Raw genomic sequence first — 8,023 nt, forward strand, 5'->3', positions numbered from 1 at the left:
CTCAGAACTTATGAGCACTTATGAATGTTGCAGCAACTTTTTCTATGTCTAAACACTTTAGACATCTACAAGCCCAATTCATGACAGTCTTGATTCATACCTACTTCCAAAGTATATTTGACTATGGAGAGTTTGAATAAAGTAATTATTCTGGAAGTCAAACATGCAAAGTTGAAACAATAGTAAACGATTGACACAAGATAGTAACACATTACTCATAAACAAATAACAACTTTTATTTAATCATCAAATGTCAATTACATTTTACAAGTTTCAGAAATAGTTATCTAATCAGTAAAACTAATATCGTCCTTCAGCCCGATGCACCTCGTATGCTGCAAATGCTTAACCCTAGTCAGTCCCTTCGTGAGGGGATCTGATGGGTTCTTTTCTGACGATACCCTCTTTGCCACGAGGAGTCCTCCTTCTATCTTGTGTCCTATGAAGTGATATTTTCTGGCAATGTGTCTGGATCTGCCAAGATCTCTCGGTTCCTTGGCTAAGGCAACTGCAGTATTGCTGTCACAAAAAATCTCCATAGGCTCCTTTATAGCTGGTACAACTCCAAGGTCTCCAATGAAGTTCTTCAGCCATATCGCCTCCTGCGGGGCACGATCTACCAACTGAAGGTCGCCTCGTCCTGCCATGCCTGAAAAAGTAGAAGATACTATCGGGATTTGTCCCCCTGGCCATAGGTATAAAAAGGTCCCTTCTCCCCCAAGAGAAGGGATCGACTCTAAAATCCCTGTCTTATACTCTTGACATAATACCTTCTCTCAAGGGAACTCACTAACTTGACCGTCAGAGCCTCGTTCCGGGATCACCTCCCGGAGGATGTCTGATGATCTCGTTTTCTTTGTTGTGATTCTCAGGCTTACTTTTTTCACCCCTCAAGGAGTCGGAGACTTATCACAACAGTTGGCGCCATCCAAGCGTGCACTCACTACTGCACGACAAATCCCTCTCAGTGAACATCTTGGTGATCTCCGTCACTGACTCGGTCGTCTTCCTCAGACCCAGGTACTCCTGGGCCAGTCTCTCCCTCTCCACCAGGGGAACATATCTCGTACAGAACATCTCCAAGAACCGGTCCCAAGTCACTGCAACCCTCTGCTCAGAAGTGTAAGAACTAGTCACCAATCTCCACCAATCCTTCGCCCCCAAACTAAGAAGGTTTAGGGCGCACTTGACCTTCTAGTTATCCGGAAAAGAACATGTGAAGAAACAACCCTCCACATCAGACATCCATCTCATCGCCACAATCGGATCCTCGGCCCCATCAAACTTCGGGGGTTTCGCATTGACGAAGTCCCAATACTGGAAAGCTCTCTCTCCTTGAATCCTTACGGTAGCGACAACCACGGTAACTGCACCGAAATCAGTATTAGAAAGTGCAGCATAACAATCATCGAATAGATCAATCATGGCGGTCTTGACCAACCCAAACAACTCCGGAGTAGCCTCTCTGATCGCCTCAGCCACTCCTGCAACAATGATCCTACAAATCTCCTCCTCACTCAAACCTGCCTCCCAATGCTGCCAGCTCCTAATCCTAAACCTTCAATAGCCGCCATATTGAAAATATACCAAGGAAAGATCAGACATCACAACACAATGCACAACACACCAGCAGCTACTCCTATTAGTTCCTTATTAGCCTCGAAATTCCTCCTGAATCTCATACGGATCCTGTGCTTTCAGTAGCACGGGCCCATACTACCTTCCACACCTATCCCTAGTCGATTCAGAATTCATCCCAATGTCCTAAGTCACTGTACTAGACTACTCCTAGGTGTGGTAACACCCACTTCTCCTACGATCTACAACCAACTTCCTAGGCACTCTTCCTAGGATTATCCTCGCTCCCACACCACTGCTTGCATTTGTTCATGCTTTTTGTACACAATACGGGGTCAGATAGACTGCGGAATAATCAACTCTGCCCTAAATCCACAACCAAACAAGGAACAAGAAGTAAGGCCAAGTCGGTCATTCTAGGGCTATTCAATACCGACCATATGCAACTAATCAACATACACGTAGCAATCACACAATCAAGTAATATAACAAGCAACTCCCTATATCATAAGGCAATACTGAACTCAGGCACTCCTATTCAACAGTTTCTAAAAGAACCTTATCCACTAGCATGCTTTTCTAACAGTTCACATATCAACAAAATCAAGAACTCAACGCATATAACCAAACAAGGAACAAGAACTCATGCCTACGCCTTACCATGATAACCGATTATACTTGAAACAATAAACAACTAGGTAAGCACAAAGCTTGGTGAGTTTCCCCCAAAGTACCCCATATGATAAACATACAAGCATGCATAACGGACCACAACCTCCCGGTTGGAATGCTCAGGCCCAATCAGTCCTTGGATTGGAATGTCAAGGGTTTGTTGGTCTACCGCCTCAACCCAACCGCTCCTACCCAGCCTTCGTGGTTTAGGCTTACAGTCGGCCCGAACCGGGTATCTTGGCCTACAACACAAAGCAGGACCGCCTCAACCCACTACCACCATATGTCGACATATAAATAATCAAGGATCAATCAGACACATATTACATGCAAATAGTAATCAAACAGCTCACTAACGCCTACTGGTGCTCTCACATCATACTGTCCCGCTACCATTTAACCTCCATGAAATGTGTAACCAAAAGTAACCAAAGGTGAGATAGCCACCCGAACAGATGATCCTACTCTAGAGCCACAAACAAACAAGGAACAGGAAAGAAAGCCTAGATCAAGAGTTCTCAGGCTATCCTACATGACCACATACAATCCCTAGGGCATTCCAATAGATGATAACCAACAATTATAGGTAAACATACAGATCTACAGATCACTACCACATAGCAACATCCTATATACCATGATACAAATCTAACAAATCACTATAGCATATCAACATCCAATATACCAGGATACAGATCTAACAGATCACTACAACATATCAACATCCTATATACCAGGATACATATCTAAAAGATCACTACAACATGGCAACATCCTATATACCAGGATACAGATCTAGCAGATCACTACAGCATAGAAACAAACTATATACCAACAATGTAAGGGATGCATAATCGTACATACTCAGAGGTGATATAGACACCCGGACAGGTGATCCTACTCTAGAGCCACAACCAAACAAGGAACAAGTAAGAAAGCCTAGATCAAGAGTCCTCAGTGTATCCTACATGACTATATACAGTCCATAAGGTATCCCTCTACTAACAGATAACCAAAACTAGTGGGACAACATTGGTGCCTTCAACCCATGGTACAATGAGGTGAAATTCACCTGAATTGAAGAGCTCTGAAACACTGCGATACAATCCCTTTTCATCAATACTGGCTCCAGTGGATCCACTAACACCAGAACCATATAAAATCTTAATCACCAGTCAAAACCCTCAAGTTTGACCTAAAGTCAAACTTGGTCAAAAACTCAACGGTCAAAGCAGTCAACAAAAGTTAAAGTTCAAGGCTGGTTGAGTACGCCCTGCGTACTCAACTTACGCCCAACATACGTGGGCTGGCTTAGTTCATCCAACGTATGAAAATTATGCCTAATGTACGCGATCTGGTTCCAACCTTTCCATTAAGCACTTTATCCCTTAATTCCTTTTGTCCAGAGCTCAGATCTAAGTCTAAATGATGCTCTAAATCATAAAGTTTCCAACTTTATGATGTTGCATGGATAGAAAGGGTCCAAATCCAAAACTCTAACTTATCATAATAATATAAGCTTCATAACACATGCATGAATAGAAGAACAAGTCCAAGATCATATTTGTATGACTTCACACCCTCTTATACACCTAGAAATGAACCTCACAAGAACAGGATCAATCCACACTCAAATTGACCAATTCATGGGACAAAAAGGACATAACTATGACCATTTAACTAGATCTATCAATGCATGCATAAAGGTACAAACTTTATACCTTCTAGAGATGAATGAGGGAGGAGAACTTTCAGATCCAAGGTTGCTTCAAGCTTCTAAGCACAATCACCACCTTCTTCTTCCTTGAAAGGCACTCAAAAACACCTTCTTTTGCACACAAGTCTCAAACTAGGGTTAGGGTTTCAAGGGAGGACGTTGAAGGGGTGGAGGTTGAGAATAGAAAGGGTTTGAGGGAGTTAAGGAGCTTAAATAGGGTTCAAAACCCTCAAATTAGGGTTTGGCACCTGAGTGCGTACGCCATGCGTAATCCTAGTACGCCCAACGTAATAGGTTAAGCATTTGCGATCAATCCGAGCTAGTACGCCTGACGTATATCCTGTAAGCCCAGCATATTAGGCTTAAGCCCAAAAACCTCCTAACTTCCAAATGCCATAAAGTTTTCTTCCTAACTCCGATTTCAACGATCCATATATCCACGGAAAGGTAATGAGAAGCTCTACAATCCTATAAACTCTCCTTTTCCATAAAACCTTCCAAACTTAAATCCTAAATTCATAAAAGGCTTGAACCATCACTTTACTATTATACCCTTGGGCTCCAAAGCACAATCCGAACTCTTGGGTCACATAATCTGCATTACCCACTTCCAACTGGGTCTAAATCTCTCTTTCCCTAAAACTCGAGGTCTTATGATACTTGATATTTGGGTCATGGCCCCGAAACAACTCGGAAAAGGGTGTTACAGTGGGATTTCCAAATAGTATATTGTGTATACCAAACATACCCTACCTCCGATATGATCCTACCTGGTTATTTATTACTTGATAGATCTTGATGTAAATATTGGGATCAGTAAGGAATCTAGACTATAATAGTCACCATGATTATGAAACTAGACTAAGGCTTTGTACTTTATGTGTCTAAGTCTTTTTAAAGTATGAAGAAAAGTGTTACCGAAATCGCTAGTCGTCCACTTTTATTAGGTGAGTACATAGTACCGTTCATGAACATGATTTTAATATAAGTATTAATTAAAGTATTAAATATATGTTAGAAAGTTTATATGTGAACTATAAGCTCATTGCCTGGTTTATGTGTTTAAATGTATTTGAGGATATACTGTATGCAAACCAGATATGGTTCTATATATGTTAAAAGATATATATCTATTATCACACGATAACAATAATAGAAATATTATTAGGGAAAATAATAAAAGTATATTAATGCCTAAATACTTTGTGCTAAATATATACACCAAGATAGGATAGTGTTGTCTAGATAGAGTTTGTATTGGGATTTTAGTAGTTATGTCCGTTAATAAAGATAAAACTTATTATTGATACCTAGTTCAATTAAGTTTGATATCGGGTAGTCTCATTCGGAATATGTGTGTGTAAGTTAGGAATGGAAAGTAGAGTTCTATTCCATGACACTTTCAGGTGTTAATGGTACGAGATACGTACCAGAGTACAAATCGTATTCCTTTTTGGATGACCAGGAATGGTGGGTACAGCTCAGGCAACTTTAATGGTATGTCTGCATATTCTTTTGGATAACCAGAAATGGTTGGTCCAGATCAGACAACTGCAAAGGTATATCTAGTCATCTTCCAGATGAAAATTTCTTTTTCATTCTAACGATTCATTAGGCAGGATAATCCTTCAAGACAATCGTAGACTAGGATCTATTAGGGTTGATTGGGGTGGGTATGTTTAGGTATGAGGGTTTACAGATATCCAAGTCAGAGACACATCTATATATTGTTTGGTAACAGTTGGTTTTGCAATATTAAGATATATATATATATATATATATATATATATATATATATATATATATATATATATATATATATATATATATATATATATATTATAAAATTGTGGGATTGAAATCCCTATGTAGTCACTAAGTTTCCCAACCTGACCCACTCTGTTTCTTTGTATCATATGTAGCGATATGAAGATACTGGTACATAATGTATTTATCTGCTGAGAGATTAGAGGAGTTTGTAGGCTGCTATAATATTGATGTAAAGCCTGTTTATGCTTATGTTTTGTATTAGTTATGGCATCTCAAGTTTTTGATAAATCAATGAAAAACATTTTCTTTGTAAATACTTTTTATGGGAAAAATTCTGCATTTACAATGATCACTCTAATTTAAAATAAGCAAAAAAAAGTTTTAAAATGGTCGTAGAATTTGGGGATGTCACGGATATTCAGGTTGATGAACCCATGAAGTATGTGGAGATACCAATCACGATCCTTGATAAGAAGACGAAGACCTTGCACAACAAGGTGGTGGGTTTGGTTAATGTGTAATGGCTGCATCGGAAGGGTTGAGAGTGGACATGGGAGCCCGAAGAGGAGACGTGAGAACATTAAACAGATCTTTTTGCAACAGTGGACTTCGAGAACGAACTCTAATTCAAGTGGGGGAGAGTTGTAACACCCGTATCCTCATGTATGCTTCTTAATATTTAATTTTTCCCATTTGTACATTTTGGTTTCCCTATGCTGGGTGTAGGATAACCACCTACGTTGGGCGTAGGTGAATGATTCCATCGAGGGATTAGTTCCCTACGTTGGGCGTAGATATGTTTACGTTGGGCAAAGGAGCGTAGGATCTAAACCCCAATTGAGGGGTTGTGAGCCCTATTTAAAGAATCTAAATCCTTGAGGGCCTCCCAATGCTCAACCTCGACCCCCATTTTTAGTTATCTCAAAATCCTATCCATCTTGTGAGAGTTTTGAAGGCTTAGTGTGGTTTTCTGGTGCATTGTGAAGAAAGAGTCCGTTGAAGAAGCACTTAGGAGTCCCAAGCTATGTAGATACAGACTTTGCACTTCATCGATATTCTCCAGTAGTTATAAAGCTTGCACCTTCATGCTCCTTATGACAGATCTAATAAACTCATGGGTATTTACACTTTTTTTCCCTTAACCTTGGTCTTTATGGGTATGAGCTAATCTAGACCTTATGAGTGTCATTTCTAGATGTTTATGAGATTGTAGAGTGTTGAGTTGAAAACTATAATGATCGAATATATTCAAACAAGTAAAAACAATCAAACACAGAATATGAATCAAGAATGTGTCGAATGATTATAAGTCACAACCTCAGAACAGCTCGATTACGAACTGCTACTGTAGAGGATATGTAGGGTTTACAATAACACGATTAGTAAAAATACGATGCATGCATGCACCTTAAATAGTAAAACCCTAATCATTAATCACGAGTGGACAGGCCCATCCCGGATACACAAAAGACTAACTAAAAACCCAAAAGACGCAACACTAAATACTCAACAATCTCCCCCTTTGCGTCGATTGAGGCGAGGGTCCTTCACTGTTGAGTTCGCTTCTGCACTTCAAAAACTTTCGGAATGATGCTTAGCAGAACCTTGCGAACTTGGATGTACCACTGAATCATTTCTGAAAAGCACTTCTTATCGCTTTTATTGTTCCCTTTGTGTTTGCACACCATTTCCAAGATAAATTCTAGGCTCGAAGTGGAGAAAATATGTTTTTCATTGAGAAAGAAACAAGCTTTGTGAAAGTTTGCATCAGTCCTCTCCTTTTGTTGAAAATCCACACACCATCCATACTTTTGTATCTTTACAAGTTTCATTTTGTCGAAACCTTCAGGGACTTCCTTTGGGGGTACACTTGGCTTCCTTCGCAACACAGTGGCAATCTCAACATCCATCTTGCCAACATCTTGAATGTACGAGATTAACATATGTTTGAGATGAACAACAACGGGCTCAAATTTTTGTTCATCACTTAGCAGCAAGTTGTATGGCACTATCCAGTCATACAGGTTTAGGCATGGCAGATCAGCAAGTGTGAACTCATAGACCTGACTCGACGAACCTCTAGCAACCTTAAACTTCGCATTTGGGAAGCTATCGGTTTCAATAGGACCCGTGACCTTCACAGCTGTAATTTTTCTCGCATCCCACGTTTCGTACTGCGGCTTTATGTGCTTTAGGTATAACAAAAATAGTAAGTGATATGCACTGTTGTCTGTTGCTGGGACATTCGCAACTTTAGCGAAACTGCGAAACTTGAAGGCTTTCGGA

The sequence above is a fragment of the Lactuca virosa genome, chromosome 9, assembly GCF_052849685.1.
Source record: "Lactuca virosa cultivar CGN04683 chromosome 9, Lactuca_virosa_CGN04683_v6, whole genome shotgun sequence".
Classification (NCBI taxonomy): Eukaryota; Viridiplantae; Streptophyta; class Magnoliopsida; order Asterales; family Asteraceae; genus Lactuca; species Lactuca virosa.